Source organism: Vulpes vulpes, chromosome 12, assembly GCF_048418805.1.
Source record: "Vulpes vulpes isolate BD-2025 chromosome 12, VulVul3, whole genome shotgun sequence".
NCBI classification, from domain to species: Eukaryota; Metazoa; Chordata; class Mammalia; order Carnivora; family Canidae; genus Vulpes; species Vulpes vulpes.
This window is the reverse complement of record NC_132791.1, coordinates 140,658,471-140,678,262: the sequence shown is the minus strand read 5'-3', so window position 1 is coordinate 140,678,262 and position 19,792 is coordinate 140,658,471.

The window sequence follows — 19,792 nt, the reverse complement described above, 5'->3', positions numbered from 1 at the left end:
CCAAATGTGACTAAAGACATAAATCTTCACATTCAAGAAGCTAAGAAAATGCTAACTAGGATAAACACGAAGATGTGTAGTCTAAGATGATAATCAAACTCCTGAAAACTAAAGATGAAAAAGAATCCTGGAAGCAGCAAAAGAAAAAGGACAACAGACCAGCAGCAGAAAAACAATTCGAATGACAGCAGACTTCTCTTAAAAAACTGTGGAGGCCAGGGGCACCTGGGTGGCTCAGTGGTTGAACATCTGCCTTTGGCTCGGGTCATGATCCTGGGGTCCTGGGATCGAGTCCCACGTCAGGCTCCCGGCCTGCTTCTCCCTCTGCCTATGTCTCTGCCTGTGTCTCTCATGAATAAATAAGTGAAATCTTTAAAAAGAAAAGAGGCCAGAAGGAGCTGAAACAAAATTTTTCAAGTGATGAAAGTAACTGTAAACCCAGAATTTGAATTTAATCTGTGACAATGCAATGAAAATTCTTCCCATCATGTTTCTACCCTTGTACTGCAATTTAAAGGTACATCAGAATGAGAAAATACGTCGATATAAAATTCATTTTGAAGATGAACCAAAAACTATTTGATGATAACAATCAACAATTTAAAGCAGAGACACTGGAACAGAAGCTAAAAGTGAAAGAATGAGAAGCAGCATGGGTTAAAATAGATGATCTAGAAAAAAAAAATACCCAATAGGTAGTATATAGTCAAGCAAGTGCCTTCTGATTGCAGTGATGACAGGATGGTCTTTACTTGAAGATGTGAACATGTTAAGATAGTGCATGAAGAGGTTTGCCAGGCACAGAAGGTTCAGAAGGATTGTCCTCTCTTGTATCCTGGCAGTCAGAGCTGGCTCAGAATATGCCTAGCCAAGGAAACCTTGGATGCTCACAGCAGAGTTGCTAAGCTGATTTCCCAGATAGGCATTAGATTTTCATGGTGGAATGTATCAGGCGATGGGGATGCATTTTTCCCCCCTGGATTCTGTAGAAAAATATATACTTTTTTTATGCCATACAAATCAGTTACACTTGAAAGTCAGTTTTCTTCATCCTAGTTCCATAGGAAAAAGAAATTTCTGCATTAGCTCAAAATTAGGTATTCAAAAAGTAGTGAATTATCAGATTTCATTTTCATAAGTATTTCACCACCTTTATTGAGTGATGGTGTCATTATAACCACAGCATATTCTTTATTTTTTAAAGATTTTATTTATTTATTCATGAGAGATACAGAGAGAGAGACAGAGACACAGGCAGAGGGAGAAGCAGGCACCATGCAGGGAGCCCGATGCGGGACTTGATCCTGGGACTCCAGAATCATGACCTGAGCTGAAGGCAGACGCTCAACCACTGAGCCAGCCAGGTGCCCCAACCCCAGCATATTCTTAAGAATATTTCACTTAATCAGAGCTATAGAAAAGCAACCTGGTCATCATCTTAATGTTCCCCCAAATGGAATTTTTGACAACTTAAAAAAGATGGTTCTATGATATCAGTACCTTTTAAAGTCTACCTTTAAACATTGAAAAAAAAAAAACATTTGCATTACCTTTAAATGTACAATGTAAAATTTTCAAAGGTACACTTTAAAAATTACTGCACATTTAAGACTTTACAATCCTGGAAGTTATTTCCACATGATTGTTACCAGCATTAAAAACATGATAGGAATTCCTTTTGTGTTCTAACAGAACTCATTGGAAAAAGTAATGTGGCAATCCTTAGCTACCATTCTTTTTTAGAGTATTTCTTTACTTTTGTTAATGACATACATGTATATATACCATGTCCAACATCTTATATACATAATCCAATTACTTGTTTCTAACTCTTTCATATAGCACCAGGATTTCAGGAGTAAGAGAGTTAGAAAAAAAGTAGTTATTTATTCAAAAGCTTTTGAGAGAGACAGAACGAGAGAGAGCACGATGGGGGGAGGAGACAGAGAAGTAGGTTCCTCGCTGAGCAGGGAACCCAATGTGGGGCTCAATCTCAGGAACCTGGGATCATGACCTGAGCTGAAGGCAGATACTTAACTGACTGAGCCACCCAGGTACCTCTGAAAGTTTTATTTTATTATTATTTTTTAAAGATTTTATTTATTCATGACAGGCACAGAGAGGCACACATAGGCAGCGGGAGAAGGCTCCCCGAGGGGAGCCAGATGTGGAACTCAATTCCAGGATACTGGGATCGCAACCTGAGCCAAAGGCAGATAGTCAAACACTGAGCCACCCTGGTGCCCCCCCGAAAAATTATTATTTTTTTAAATTAATTTTTATTGGTGTTCAATTTACCAACATACAGAGAAACACCCAGTGCTCATCCCGTCAAGTGTCCGCCTCAGTGCCCGTCACCCATTCCCCTCCACCCCCCACCCTCCTCCCCTTCCACCACCCCTAGTTCGTTTCCCAGAGTTAGGAGTCTTTATGTTCTGTCTCCCTTCCTGATATTTCCCAACATTTCTTTTCCCTTCCTTTATATTCCCTTTCACTATTTTTTATATTCCCCAAATGAATGAGAACATACACTGTTTGTCCTTCTCCGATTGACTTATTTCACTCAGCATAATACCCTCCAGTTCCATCCATGTTGAAACAAATGGTGGGTATTTGTCGTTTCTAATGGCTGAGGAATATTCCATTGTATACATAAACCACATCTTCTTTATCCATTCATCTTTCGATGGACACCAAGGCTCCTTCCACAGTTTGGCTATTGTGGACATTGCTGCTAGAAACATCGGGGTGCAGGTGTCCCGGCGTTTCATTGCATCTGAATCTTTGGGGTAAATCCCCAACAGTGCAATTGCTGGGTCGTAGGGCAGGTTTATTTTTAACTCTTTGAGGAACCTCCACACAGTTTTCCAGAGTGGCTGCACCAGTTCACATTCCCACCAACAGTGTAAGAGGGTTCCCTTTTCTCCGCATCCTCTCCAACATTTGTTGTTTCCTGCCTTGTTAATTTTCCCCATTCTCACCGGTGTGAGGTGGTATCTCATTGTGGTTTTGATTTGTATTTCCCTGATGGCAAGTGATGCAGAGCATTTTCTCATGTGCATGTTGGCCATGTCCATGTCTTCCTCTGTGAGATTTCTCTTCATGTCTTTTGCCCATTTCATGATTGGATTGTTTGTTTCTTTGGTGTTGAGTTTAATAAGTTCTTATAGATCTTGGAAACTAGCCCTTTATCTGATACGTCATTTGCAAATATCTTCTTCCATTCTGTAGGTTGTCTTTTAGTTTTGTTGACTGTATCTTTTGCTGTGCAAAAGCTTCTTATCTTGATGAAGTCCCAATAGTTCATTTTTGCTTTTGTTTCTTTTGCCTTTGTGGATGTATCTTGCAAGAAGTTACTGTGGCCAAGTTCAAAAAGTGTGTTGCCTGTGTTCTCTTCTATGATTTTGATGGACTCTTGTCTCACATTTAGATCTCTCATCCATTTTGAGTTTATCTTTGTGTATGGTGAAAGAGAGTGGTCCAGTTTCATTCTTCTGCATCTGGATGTCCAATTTTCTCAACACCATTTATTGAAGAGACTGTCTTTCTTCCAATGGATAGTCTTTCCTCCTTTATCGAATATTAGTTGACCATACATTTAAGGGTCCACTTCTGGGTTCTCTATTCTGTTCCATTGATCTATGTCTCTGTTTTTGTGTAAAAATCTTTCTTTACTTTGACTGAAATTGGAATTTAAAAAAAATTTATTTTTATTTACAGATTGTTTTCTTACTCAGCCTTGTTCTTGAACTTAAATGAACAGAACTCTTGAATATAATAAAAAATAATCTCTAAGAATTCCATATTTTCATATAAGGTTAGAATGAGATCATTTTAAGTTACATTAGTTCTTGGCCTAATGCAAACTACAGCTGCATTTAGGCATAATGTAACAAAAATAATCTTTTTTTTTTTTTAACAAAAATAATCTGTGTGCAGCATTACCATGATGTTCAAGTATTGTCTTAATATGGATCTAAGAGTTTAAAGAAGGCAATACTGAAGATGATTTTAAATGAATCTTCTTTTTAAAACGGTACACCATTATAAACATTTTGAAAATGAAATACAAGTTTTCATCTTCAAATGTGTCTATATATTTCATAAATTTATCTTCATGTATTGAGCTTTTGTTCTAGATGGAAGAATATGAAAAAGTCTTTAGACTTAGTGCTTTGTCTAGTCTTTATCTTCCTCAGAGTAGACATTATTTTGACTTTTTAATTTTTGCTTGAAAGCTATTTTAGATATCACTGTTATTTTTTTTAAAAAAAGATGTTATTTATTTGAGAAAGAGAGAGCATGGGTCGGGAGGGGCAGAAGGAGAGGGGGAAGCAGATGCTCCTGCTTGAGCATGGAGCCAGTCAGGTGCCTCCCCATCTGTGTAAGGAGATTAAAACATATATATATGGCCCAGAATAAACATGTTATATCTCTTGTTCCTAGGTGGCAAGATTTAGATTGTTTACTTAACATTTTTCTCTATTTTTACACTTATTACAATAAGAATGTTATTTCTACAATAAAACACAAGGCTATTTTAATTTTTATAAAGACTTGGAATAAACAAAAATTACAAAGTGATTATTAGGGGACGCCTGGTGGCTCAGTGGTTGAGAATCTGCCTTTGGCTCAGGGCGTGATCCCAGATTTCCAGGATCGAGTCCCATATCAGGCTCCTTGCATGGGGCCTGCCTCTCTCTCTCTCCGTGTCTCCCATGAATAAATAAAATCTTAAAAAAAAATAAAGTGATTATTAGGGTGGTTGGGTTACAGGGAATGCTTTTTTTCTATCTTCCTTAGAATCTAGCAATATAATTATATTGATTTTAGAAGATAAAATTAATTTTTAAAAATTTTGCACATTTTCTTTCTATACATATGTTAGATTATCTACTAGTTTTTATTTTTCAAATTAATGTAATTCTTTAAGAGATTGATGAGCCAAAGGCTTTTATTTTAATTCTCAATTTTGAAGTTGAATACTTACTTCCACAGTTCACTCTGCTACATTTGTTGTACTAAAAAATTGATTTCCAAAACGTTTTTGGTATTCAGTGAAAACTTAAAGAATGATATTAGGAAAAAAATTCCATGTCAATTATGGTTAATCTCTTAACTCTAAAATTTCTGGTAAGCCATAAAACTGGATATATAATTAATTTCCCATCTTTGTTATAGTTGTTAAGTTTTGCTCTCCAGAATTTTTAAAAAAGATTTTATTTATGAGAGATACAGAGAGAGAAGCAGAGACATAGGCAGAGGGAGAGGCAGGCTCCCTATATGGGACTCGATCCCAGGACCCCAGGATCATGACCTGAGCCAAAGGCTGATGCTCAACCACTGAGCCACCCAGGTGCCCCATCTCCAGAATTTTTTTTGATGAATAGGAGTTGTAAATAATTCCTGAAGATTTACCTTTCCATGGTAATTAAATGTACAGAATATATGTTAGCATGTATTCTCTGGGAACTGACATCGTATGACATCTTGCATTCCTTACATTCATACTCTTTGCTATGTTTGCTGATGTATGGTAAGGCTTGAGCTACATCTGAAAGCTTTTTCACATTCATTTATAAGATTTTCCTCTAGTATGTACTCTATAATGTAAAGTCAGAATTACTCCTGAAGGTGTTCCCACATTCCTTTCATGCATATGGCTTCTCACTGGTATAAACTCTCCAACAAACGTAAGCTGTAATACACTGGTAAAACTTTCCTGATATTCCTTCTCTTCACTGTGTGTTCTCAAATGCATAGCAAGGTAAGAACCTCTTCTGAAGGCCTTTCCACATTCATCACATTTGTGGGGTTTCTCTTGTTTGAATTCTCTGATATTCTATAACATATATCATCTGGCTGGATGCACTTCCCATAGTCATTATATATAAGTGGTTTCTCCTGCATTTGTATTCTTTGATGGGCATTGAGGCCTGAATTATCAGCGAAGACTATCACATTTATTACATTTGTAAGGTTTCTCATTGGTATGAGATAATTTATGCAGACTGAGCTGAGGCATGTTAGTGAGAGATTTCCTACATTCATTATATTTATGGTTTTTCTTCATTATGGGTCTTCTAATGTACAATTACTCCTGAAAGATTTCCCACAATAGGTGCATTTACATGGTTTCAATCCAGTGTGAACTTTTGCATGTTCTGTGAGACTTACCATTTGAGTGAATGCTTTCTTACATTCAGTACATTGGTATGTATGGTTTCTCCCAGTACAAATTCTGTGGTGAAAAATTAGGTATGATTTTAGCCTGAATGATTCCTTGCATTCATTTTAGCCTTATGGTTTCTCTTCTGTATGAATTTGATTATGAATAATAAGAGATGAGGAATACAAGAAAGCGTTTCCACATCCACTGCATTTATATGGTTTTTCTCTAGTATGAATTCTTTGACGTACAGTAAGTCTTGATTTATTTCTAAAGGCTCTCCCACATTCATTACATTTATATGGCTTCTCCTTTGTATGGATTCTCTGATGTTCTATTAGGTTTTCTGTACAACAAAATGACTTACCATATTCATTACATTCATAGAGTTTCTCTCCAGTGTGCACTCTAACATGCAGAGCAAGGCTTGAGTTACTCCTGAAGACTTTCCCACATTGTTACATCTATTGGGTTTCTCTCCAGTATGAATTCTCTGATGTATTGTAAAATCTGGGATACTCCTGAATGCTTTCCCACATTCACTACATTTATAATGGCCTTTCTTCAGAATGGGTCCACATGCACAGTAAGGTATGAATTATTACTAAAAGTTTTTGCACAATCACTACTTTTGTAGGGCTTCTCTCCAGTGTGAATTCTTTGATCCTTGGTAAGTTCTGAGGTTTGACTGAAGGCTTTAACACATTCATGAGGTATATAAGGTTTCTCTCCATTATCAATTCTCAGATGTTGGGTAAGGTGTACACATCAGCTGAAGGCTTTTCCGCAGTGTACTGATAAGGGTTGTTTTCAGCATGAATTTGCTGATATGCAATTAAAGTTGAAGAAACAGTGAAGGTTTCCCCACATTCATTACATTTATAGGGTTTTCTTATATTGATTAAGGTATGCTGGTTGACTGACAACTTTCCCACTTTTATCACATTCATATGGTTTCTCTTTAGTATGCATTCTCTGGTGTTGAGTAAGTGATAACTTAAAACTAATTCCCCATGTATTATATTTTTAAGATTCCTCTTTACCATTAATTATCTTATCTATTTTAAGTCTAGGCCTGTTCCATATCTCTGCTACCTTTAGTAGTCTTGAAAATTGTCTTGCCCAAGTAGATTCCTGATTGAATAATTAGCTTAGAGTTTTCTTTACAACTTTGTCCACATAGATCGCTTTTGTGATGACTGTCTTCTGTAAGAATTCTCTGTTCTTAAGAGAGAATAGACTTCAACAAGAAGTAACTTTCTCCAGTGAGAGTATTTTTTTCCATGGGTGATTATTCTTCCATTTAAATTTTCTCAACTATTTTTTAAAATTTTATTTATTTATTTATTCATTAGAGACACAGAGAGAGACAGAGACAAAGGCAGAGGGAGAAGCAGGCTCCATACAGGGAGCCCAATGGGGGACTCGACCCCCGACCCCAAGATCACACCCTGGGCAGAAGGCAGATGCTCACCCGCTGAGCCACCCAGCATCCCTAAATTTTCTCAACTATTTTGTCTCAATAATCTGTTATATCTTTTCTGCGATTCTCTTAAAATAGAGTCCCATGGGTCATTTTTAATGAATCTTCCTATTATGGTCCCCTAGCAAGTTTCTTCTTCACAAGTATCTGTTGTAGGAACAAGTTGCTTAGTTTGGGGGTTGATCTTCCAGCCTGAAAGAGATGGAAAAAGCAGATTATTTCCAATGCAAAGGGGAAAGTTAACTGCTGTAGTGTAAACATGATCATGAAAATGAAAAGGATCAGCTTTCTACTACACAGTTATTATTAAAATGACTTCCAATCATCTGTTTAAAGCATAGAAACATCACAATGAATTTTTATTTTATTAGCTTTTCTCCCACATCCACCTACACATGGAATATAATATAGCCACAAAATATTTTTAAAAGACCTAAGTATTATACTTGATATTTTAAGGTTTAAAAAATAAGATGAAAGCAATATATGAAGGTATATAAAATATAATTCCGTTTCTTTAAAACAATGACCATTGTCCCCACATGCAGATATTTATGTACATATATATGTGTGTATTTGACTACAGGAAAAATTTGTCATCATGAAGGGCTACATATGAGTCATAAAGAAAATGACAGAAGAGAGAAAAACAAAAAAGATGGAAGAGCTACACATGGGTTAAAAAAAAAAAGATGGGAAAGACTAGCATTTCTCTCATCCCCTAACAGGAGAGATCATTAAAAGGATTCATTCGTTCACCAAATATTTGTTTATTGAGTGCCTACTATATGCCAGACAGTATCTAAGTGTTAGGGATAGGACAATGAACAAAATGAATAAAGATCTTGCTCTCATGAGCTTACATTTTAGAGAAGGGAGTTCAAAAGCAAATGTACAAACAAGAATATATCTAGTATGGCAGAAGGTGATAAGCACTATGGAGAAAAATAAAGAAGAAGAAGAGAATATGGAGTGGTGGGGAGGCTTAAGAGTTGGCAATTTTAAACGAAATCATCAGGGGAGGCCTGAGAAGGTAACCTTGAAGCAGAGACCCAGAGGAAGTGAGGGAGCCAACAAGAATATATTGGTGGGAAAGAGTGCTACAGGCAGAAGGAACAAAATGCCTGGAAATATGTGCCTGCTTGGCACTTAATATGAGTAGCAGTAGAGATAGAAAAAGTTTGAAGAAAAATGAGCATTCTGAGAAAGCAGTCTGAGGGAAGGGCTTGTGCAAAAGCAGTAAATGAAGGCAGTGAAGACAAAGCAGCAGCAGAAGAAGCTGAAAGTATAAGTTAATGACATATTATGGGAAAGAAATGGTTGAAAGAACAGGGGCTAGGGGTATAAACCAACTTACACCTTCCAAATGAGTATTTGGTGAAGCACCTCTTACTCCACAGTCTGGCATAGTTAAGTCTGGATGCTATGAAGGCCCCCATTTCTAGTAGGAGAAGAACTGACCAGTGGCTCGGGATGTAGAAACTTCAAGGCAAGTATGAGAAAATTTGGAGAGTGAGGCACTTGAGATAAAAGATACAGAGGATGCCTGGGCGGCTCAGGGGTTTAGCGCCGCCTGCGGCCCAGGGCATGATCCTAGAGACCTGGGACTGAGTCGGGCTCCCTCCATGGTGCCCGCCTCTCCCTCTGCCTGTGTCTCTGCCTCTCTCGCTCTCTCTGTGTCTCTCATGAATAAATAAATATAATCTTTTTTTTTTTTTAAAGATACAAGTGAATAGAGAAAACTAATACGTATTACAGTAGAAGGGCCTTTAAAATTAGGCAAGGACAATTCCTGGGCAAGGAAACAATATGATGTGATGTGTGCCAGACTGGAGTAAGGCAGCACCACAACCAGTGAGACCCATAAAGAGCTGATGCAATAAGGTAGGCAAGAAAAAAAAAAAAAAAAAAAAAAAGGAAAGCCTAATCCAAGAAACATGGTTAAGGAAAATACAAAGAGGTTAATGAACAGAGTAAATTCAGGCAAGAATGGAATGAGGTAAAAGCTGCCATTGGGGGGGGGGGGGCACCTCGTGGCTCAGTGGCTGAGCGTCTGCCTTTGCCTCAGGTCGTCATCCTGGGATCCTGGGATAGAGCCCCACATCTGGCTCCAGCCTGCAGCTGGCTCCTTGCTCAGTGGGGAGCCTGCTTCCTCCTGTTCCTCTGCCTGCTGCTTCCCCTGCTTGTGTTCTCTGTGTCAAAAAAAAGTAGATAAAATCTTTTAAAAAAAAAAGAGTGCCATGGTTTCCTCTAGCTTTGAGGAGTGAAACAAAAGTGTTACCTCTGACAAAAGGAGAAACTGAGGTTGGAGCCATGTGTCTCCTGCTTTCTTTCTCTGGGGAGGAAGGAGAACAAATGAAAGGAAGAGGATATGTTTAATAAAACCATGTTTAAATATTTTGAGTTTGAAGGAATAGTGAGAAATGAAATGGAGGTGCTTAATAGAGTGTCACTGTGGCAAAGAGAAAAGAACTGGACTCTGGTGTCCTCAACACAGAAAGGCCAATTAAAACTCACTGAATAGATGAGCTCAGTAAGTGTCTTTAGGAAGGCAGTGTGATGTGGCTGTTACAAGTATGAACTCTAGGTCCAAATTATCTGTGTTTAAATCTCATCTCTGGCTTTATCTGGCAAGTTAAATCTTTTGTGGCACATTTTTTTTTTTGTCAATAAAATGACATGCCGTAAGAGAGTTGTTATGAGAGTTAAAATAGTTAATAGTATATAAAATGCTATCTGGGGGAGCCTGGGTGGCTCAGTGGGTTAAGCATACTACTCTTGATTTCATCTTCAGTCATGATCTCAGTGTCATGAGATTGAATGCCTGTGGACCTTCTTAAGATTCTTTCCCTCCCTATCCCTTTGCCTCTCCCCTCCCTACCATGCACATGCTCTCTTTCTCTCTCTCTCTCAAAAAAAAAATGCTATCTGAATATTTATTAATACTATTATTAGGACAGAGTGAGTGGCCAGTGGGCTTGGGAGCCACATGTAAGAAAGGGCTGGGAAGAGGAAAAAATAGAAAGGAAAAACACTTAAAAGGAGGAAATGAGCAAGACTAGTAAAGTGTTTCAAGAATGCATATATAACGTAAATATCCAACAACTGGAGAACTAAATTATAGTATGTATGAAATTGTAATGACTTAAAAAAATAGAAAAATATTTAGTCACTCACGAAATTGTGTTATATAAAGTGAAAAAGACCTACAAATTTCAAAAATGAAAGGTGTGCTCCCATACTTTATATCACCTTTTATTAAATAGAAATGTATTCCTATATCTCTGTATATAAGATATGTATCATCCATGCTTTTGTGCATAGAAAAAAAGGTACAGAAATATATACACTATATTATCAAAGTAGTTATTGCTGAGCTGAGGATTTTTCAATGAGTTAAAAATTTATTTGTGGGGGGCAGCCCCCGTGGCGCAGCGGTTTAGTGCCACCTGCAACCTGGGGTGTGATCCTGGAGACCTGGGATCAGTCCCACGTCGGGCTCCCTGTATGGAGCCTGCTTCTCCCTCTGCCTGTGTCTCTGCCTCTCTCTCTGTGTGTCTCTCATGAATAAATAAATAAAATCTTTAAAAAAATTTATTGGGGATCCCTGGGTGGCTCAACAGTTTAGTGCCTGCCTTTGGCCCAGGGCGTCCCAGGATCAAGTCCCACGTCAGGCTCCCGGCATGGAGCCTGCTTCTCCCTCTGCCTGTGTCTCTGCCTCTCTCTCTATGTCTATCATAAATAAATAAGTAAGTAAGTAAATAAATAAATATTTTTTAAAAATTTATTTGTGGGGACACCTGGGTGGCTCAGTGGTTGAGCATATGCCTTTGGCCCAGGGAGTGATCGATCCTGGAATCCAGGATGGAGTCCCACTTTGGGCTCCCTGTATGGAGCCTGCTTCTCTCTCTGCCTATGTCTCTGCCTCACTCTGTGTCTCTCATGAATAAATAAAATCTTTAAAAAAATTATTTGCATTTGTATAATCAGATAAAAGTAATTAAAAAGAGAAGGGAAAATGAAACACAGTAGTCAAAGTTGGTAAAAACTTGAAGGAGTAAAGCTCAATGGCTTTTGGTTGAAAAGTCATGACTTAAGACAGAGGAGTTTTAGAACAGTTGCAAGGAAAAATTAAAATACACACCAGGACGATGAATAGGAGCTCAACATCCAGAAATGTAGATACAAATTATAAGCTTATGAAGCTTGACACTAAAAAGTTTTTTTTTTAATTTATTTTTATTTATTTATGATAGACATAGAGAGATAGAGAGAGAGAGAGAGAGAGAGAGAGAGGCAGAGACACAGGCAGAGACACAGGCAGAGGGAGAAGCAGGCTCCATGCCGGGAGCCCGACGCGGGACCCAATCCCGGGACTCCAGGATCGCGCCCTGGGCCAAAGGCAGGCGTGAAACCGCTGAGCCACCCAGGGATCCCCCAAAAGTTTTTATTTTTTAAAAAGATTTTTTTATGTGAGATAGAGCATGCACTAGCAGGCAGAGGACAGAGGGTTAGCAGAAAGTAGACTCTGCTAAGCAGGGAGTCTGACATGGGGCTCAATCCCAGGACTCTAGGATCATGACTTGAGCTAAAGGTAGATATTTAACTGATTGAGCCATTGTCTGATGTCAGTAAAATCAGACATTTAACTGATTTAGGCACCCCCAAAAGAAAAATTCAAAAAATAACTAGAAAAGTCACATCAAATAGAAAAAGATTTTTTAAAAACCCCACCAAATTTATATGCATGCATGAATACAGAAAGGAAAGTATACCCAGAATAGGATCAGACTGAGGTTTCTGCTAGGAATCAAAGACCCAGAAAAAGCAGCATGGGATGAAATGAGATACAGACAAGTAAAGAATATTGAAGATCAAAAGATGGATCCTTTCCCTGTGAAACAGCTATGACAAGAGTTAACTTAAATTTTTTTTCAAAAAATAAAAAAAATAATAAAAATAAAAAAAAATTTTCTCCAAAAGACGATTTTTTAAACACTAAGTGAGGGTGTCACTTGCAATGAACCTTAACATCCTGGTTCTCATCTTTTTACCTGGATAGAGGCTTCTTGAAATCCGTCTCACCACCATCCAAGGTTCTTTTCCTACCTCCAACTAGAAAATCATGTCTGGTTTGGAAACTGCAAGGCTTGTTCAGGAAAAAAGGAAATGGGACGTGACCATGTTGGTAACAAAAAGGCATTCCAGAATTCAGTGAGGTCATCAATCTTTTGGAAGGTGTGGCCAGTATAAGGAGTTCCATTTCATTACAAAAGTATCTGGGGAGTACTATGCTCCCTAGGATGCTGAAATACACTGTGTCACAGAATGAATATAGGTCAACTCCCCCTACTCCCCAAAAGGGCAGAATGGAAATATCTTACAAGAGATTTTAGTAGAGATAGTCCTAAGTCTTGAGATTATTCTCAGGTATGACTTTCAAGGTAAGCCATTGAAAATCTAAATTTTTCACTCTATGAAAAACAGAGTTTTTACTTGGAAATGGGGGATAGAATTAGTCCATAAAGGATCCATAAGAAATCACAAAGCCCTGGACCCTAAGCTCCATTTGGTCCAGGAGAAAGATGAAGAGTCACAGAAAAGAAACTATTCTTACCCAGAGAGACTAGGTTTCTGATTCCTAGGTATAGATTCCCTTGTGTAGGGTCCATTAACTTCTATCCTTCCCAATGGCCACATTCCTGAATGCCATTGATTTCCTAAACATCAAGTATATTATAACAATACAATACTATCCATTACATAGCTTATTAGGAAGAAAAATACATATAGTATCAATAGGGAGATTCATGCAAACAGAAAATCCTTCATTTGGAAGGGAGCATGCAGGTCATTTAGTCCCATTTCTAAGAAGATATTTGAATATCCTCAGCAAGTAGTCACCTAATCTCCACCTAAACTGCTCCAAGGAGTAAAACTTGTTATTTTTAAAGACAGCCTACATCATTCTCAGAAGCTTTTCATGATTAGCATAAATGTTTATAATCTAAATAAAAATCTCCCTTCAAGTAACATTTAGTCACTGGCTTATGATTTGAAATTGAAAAGTGTAAGTTTCTTCCTTCACTAGTTTAAAATTTTGTTAAATATATAAGACACAGAAGAATGTCTATAAAAAACCACTATAAATTGAACAGTGTATGCCTACCTAGCTTAAAAAAATAAAACATTATCAGTACATTGAAAATCACCCATGTGTCCTCCCTGGATTTTATCCTTCCAGAAGTAAAACCTGTCCTAAATGTTTTGTTAAATATTTCCTCGCTTTTTCGTTATAGTTTTATAGTTTAACCAAATGTATATGTATCTCTAAACAGTACACCAGTTAATTTTTCTTCTACTTTAATATTATATAAATCAATTGTATAGATCAAACTTAAATGACCATCAATTTAATATACACTACTATGTGCATAAGACGTTATATATAAATCTAATGGTAACCACAAATCAAAAAGTGGTGATACGCAAAAAAATAAAAAGAAAGGAATCTATTTCACAAATGAAAGCCAGCAAACCATGAGAGAAGGAACAGAGAACTGCAGAAAAAAACTAACAAGTAATAAAATGTACATATCTATCAGTAAATACTTTGAATGTAAATGAACTAAATGCTCCAATCAAAAGACACAGGATGACAGAGTGGATTAAAAAAAACAGACCTAGCTACATGCTACCTACAAGAGATTCTTTGCAGGCTTAATGCCACATGCAGATTGAAAGCAAAGGGATGGAAAAGGATTTATCGTGCAAATGAATGTGAAAAGAAAGCCACAGTAGCAATATTTATATTGGACAAAATAGACTTTAAAACAAAAACTTTCATAAAAGACAAACAGAAAAAAAAAAAAAAAAAAAGACAAACAGGGCAGCCTGGGTGGCTCACTGGTTTAGCACTGCCTTTGGCCCAGGGCATGATCCTGGAGACCTGGGATCGACCTCTATGTCAGATTCCCTGCATGGAGCTTGTTTCTCCCTCTGCCTGTGTCTTTTCCTCTCTCTCTCTCTCTGTGTGTGTGTGTCTTTCATGAATAAATAAATAATAAAATCTTAAAAAAAAACAAAAAAACAAAAAAACAAAATCAAAAGGAAACAACAGCTTTGAATGACAGAGCAGAATATATATTCTTTTCAAGTTTACATGGAACATTCTCCAGAATAGATCATGTTAGGTCACAAGACATGTCTCAACAAGTAAAAAAAGACTGAAGTCATACCATGAATGTTTTCCGACCATAATGCTGTGAAACTAGAAATAAACCACAAGAAAAAAATCTAGGAAGAACATAAACATATGGAGGTTAAATAACATGGTACTGCACAATAAAGGGCCAACCAAGAAATCAAAGAGTAAATAATAAAAAAATACACAGACACAAATGAAAATGAAAAGACAATGGTCCAAAATCTTTAAGATGCAGCAAAAACTGTGCTAAGACAGAAATTAATAGCAATACAGGCCTACATTAAGAAGCAAGAAGCAGGGGTGCCTGGGTGGCTCAATGGTTCAGAGCCTGCCTTTGGCTCAGGTCATGATCCCAGGATCGAGTCCTGCACCAGGTTCTGTACAGGGTGCCTGCTTCTCCCTCTGCTTATGTCTCTCTGTGTCTCTCATGAATAAATAAATAAAATCTTTTAAAAAATAAAAAAGAAGCAAGAAGCATCTCACATAAACAACCTAGCATTATAGATTAAAGGAATTAGAAACAGAAGAACAAACAAAACCCAAAACCAGTAGAAAGAAGGAAATAAATAAAGATTAGAACAGAAAGACATAAAATAGTAACTAAAAGAACAATAGAATGGATTTTTGAAACCAGGAGCTGGTTCTTTGAAAAGATCAACAAAATTGAAACATGTTTAGCCAGACTCATCAAAAAAGGGGGAGAGGTACTCAAACAAAATCAGAAATGAAAGATGAGAAATAACCAAAACAGAAATATAAATGGTTATAAGAGCATATTATGAAAAACTATATGCCAGCAAATTTGATACCCTAGAAGAGAGAAATTCCTAAAAACATATAACCTTCTAAAATGAATCAGGAATAGAAAATTTGAACTATCAGCAATGAAATTGAATCAGTAATTTTAAAACTCCCAACAACCAAAAGACCAGGACCAATGGCTTCACAGGTGAATTGTACCAAACATTTACAGATGAGTTAATACTCATTGTTCCCAAAGTATTTCAAAAAAGAGAAGAGGAAGGAAAACTTCCAAATCCATATTTTGAGGCCAGCATTACCCTGATACTAAAACCAGAAAAGACATTGCAAAAAGAACTTCATGCTGATATCTCTGATGCAAAAATCCTCAACAGAATATTAGTAAACTAAATCCAATAATACATTAAAAAAATCATTCACCATGATCAACTGGGATTTAAGGATGCAAAGGTGGTTCAGTATTCACAGATCAATCAGTGGAATGCATCACATCAGCAAGAGAAAGGATAAAAACCACATGATCATTTCGATAAATGCAGAAAAAGCATTTAACCAAGTACAAACAACCATTTATGATGAAATCCCTCAAAAAGTAGGTTTGGAGGGAACATACTTCAACATAACAAAGCCATGTATAAAATACCCACAGCTAACATCATCTCATTGGTGAAAAATAGAGCATTTCCCCTAAGATCAGGAATAAGACAAGGATGTCCACTCTCATCACTTTTATTCAATATGGTCCTAGAAGCCCTAGTCACAGAAATCAGACAAGAAGAAATAAAAGGTATCCAAATTGGTAAAGAAGAAGTAAAACTTTCACTATTTGTAGATGGCATACTATATATAGAAAACCCTAAAGATTCCACCAAAAAATTACTAGAACTGATAAATGAGTTTAGTAAAATTGTAGGATACAAAATCTATATACAGAAATCCATTGTACTTTTATGCACCAATAATGAAGTAGCAGAAAGAGAAATTAAGAAAATCCCATTTTCAATTATACCACACACACAAAAAAAATCTAGGGATAAACTTAACCAAGGAGGTTAAAGACCTGTACTCCGAAAACTATGAAACATTGATTGAGGAAATTAAAGATCACACAAACAGGGCAGCCAGGTGGCTCAGCGGTTTAGCACCGCCTTCCGTCCAGGGTGTGATCCCAGGGACCCAGAATCGAGTCCCATGTTGGGCTCCTTGCATGGAGCCTGCTTCTCCTTCTGCCTGTGTCTCTGCCTCTCTCAATCTGTGTCTTTCATGAATAAATAAATAAAATCTTAAAAAAAATAAAGATCACACAAAGAAATGGAAGGATATTTCATGCTCATGGAGAGGGAGAACAAATATTGTTAAAATGTCCATACTATCCCCATAGCAATCTACAGACTCATGCAATCCCTACCAAAATACCAACAGCATTTTTCACAGAACTATAACAAATCATCCTAAAATCTGTATGGAACCACAAAAGATCCTGAATGGCAATCTCAAAAAAGAACAAAACTGGAAGTGTCACAATCCCAGATTTCAAGATATACTACAAAACTGTAGTGATCAAAACAGTTGGCACAAAAATAGACATATAGAACAATGGAACAGAGTAGGAAGCCCAGGAATAAACCCACAAAAATATGGCCAATTCATCTTTGACAAAGGAGGCAAGAATATGCAATGGGAAAAAGAGCCTTCACCAAATAGTGTTGGGGAAACTGGATAGCTAGTGCAAAAGAATGAAACTGGACCTCTTTCTTTCACCATATACAAAAACAAACTAAAAAAGGATTAAAGACTTAAGTGTGAGACCTGAAATCAAAAATCCTATAAGACAGCATAGGCAATAATTTCTCTGACATCAGCCATAGTAACATTTTTAAAAATAGATCTCCTAAGGCAAGGGAAACAAAACCAAAACTAAACTGTTGAGACTACATCAAAATAAAAAGCTTTGGGATCCCTGGGTGGCACAGCGGTTTAGCGCCTGCCTTTGGCCCAGGGCTTGATCCTGGAGTCCTGGGATCGAGTCCCACGTCGGGCTCCCTGCATGGAGCCTGCTTCTCCCTCTGCCTGTGTCTCTGCCTCTCTCTGTGTGTCTCTCATGAATAAATAAATAAAATCTTTGAAAAAAAAAATAAAAAGCTTCTGCACAGCAAAGGAAATAATCAACAAAACCAAAAGACAATCTACTGAATGGGAGAAGATACTTGCAAATGATGTGTCTAATAAGGAGTTAGTATCCAAAATATATAAAGAACTGATAACAACACCCAAAAAAACCACTTAACCCTACTAAAAATGGGCAGAAGACATGAGCAGACATTTCTCCAAAAAAGACATTCAAATGGCCAATAGACACATGAAAAAATGCTCAACATCACTAATCATTAGAGAAATGCAAATCAAAACCACAATGAGGTATTACCTCAAACCTGTCAAAATGGCTAAAATCAAAATCATCACAAGAAACAACAAGGGTTGGTGAGGATGTGGAGAAAAAGGAACTCTCTTGCACTGCTGGTAGGAATGCAAACTCGTGTGGCCACTGCGGAAAACATTATGGAAGTTCCTCAAAAAATTAAAAACAATTACCATATGATCCAGTAATTCCACTACTAGGTATTTACTGAAAAAAATGAAAACACTAATTTGAAAAGATATATACAACCTTAGGTTTATTGTAGCATTACTTACAATAGCCAAATTATGGAGGCAACCCAAGTGTCCCATCAACAGATGAATGGATAAATATGTGGTACATATATACAATGGAATATTATTCAGCCATACAAGAATGAAATCTTGTTATTAGTAACAGGCTGTATCTAGAGACCATTATGCTAAGTGAAATAAGTCAGTTGGCGAAAGACGAATACCATATAATTCCACTCATCTGAGGAATTTAGGAAACAAAACAAAGAAAAAAAAGACAAAAACACCAGACTCTAAATTAGAGAGAACATACTGGTGGTTACCAGAGGAGAGGTGGGTGGGTCAAACAGGTGAAGGGAATTAGGAGGACCTTTATCTTGATGAGCACTTAGTAATGAATAGACTTGTTGAGTCACTATATTGTACACCTGAAACTAACATAGTACAGTATGTTAATTATACTGGAATTTAAAAAACTAAAAAATATAGCTACTTTATAGCTCTGCCTGAATAGGCCTAGATGTAGTGGCAGCCCAATAGCAATGACTACTCCTGGGACCCAGGAAAGCAGTAGGACATATATATAAAATTAGTGATTTATAATATCAATAACCATTCTCAAAATGAACTTTTAGAAAGATCCAATTTCTACAGGTACAAAGACTATACTAAAACATAGCAAAAATCTTAAGATATATAGGTAGAAAGCTACAATACTTTTTAAAAAGGACATTAAAACTTGAGCTCTCTTTCCTTTTCTCTGCCATCATGGTGAGTATGGTTGACTGTTCCTTGTCATGTTTTCTCACATGGCTTTTAGGATCAAGTGATTCCCAGCCAAGGAATAAAAGCAGGATCATCCCATTCCACAGTGGATTCAGATGAAAACTGGTGATAAAATCAGATACAATTCCAAGAAGAGGCACTAGAGAAGAACCAACTTGGGTCTAAAAGAATGGCACATAAGAAGGCACACATATTTATGTTGCATGAAGGTCATGTGCTCCTGTACTATCACTGTAAACATCCTTACTTAGACTTGTTTTTATCAGGGAAAAGATTTTTCTGTTACTAAGCTTCTACACCAGTAGGTTGGTTCAGTAAAAAATATGAGACCTTTTAATTGGAAAAAAAAAAAAAAGGACATTAAAACTTGAAAAATGGAAACCCATAACATGTTTCCAAATGTGCAGACTTAATGTATATCAATCATCTCCAAATTAATCTATAGATTAAAATAATATAAATCCAATATGATTCCAATTATAATGGCATATTTTCTAAAACTTGATAAGTTGATTATAAAGTTCTAGTGTCTATGGCCATACCACCCTGAACGCGCCCGATCTCGTATGATCTGGGAAGCTAAGCAGGGTTGGGCCTGGTTGGGCCTCGTATGATCTGGGAAGCTAAGCAGGGTTGGGCCAGGGTTAGTACTTGGATGGGGGTTACCTAAAGTTCTAGTAAAGCCAGTGTGCTAGAATAGTCAAACATTCAAAAAAGAAAAATAGGGGATCCC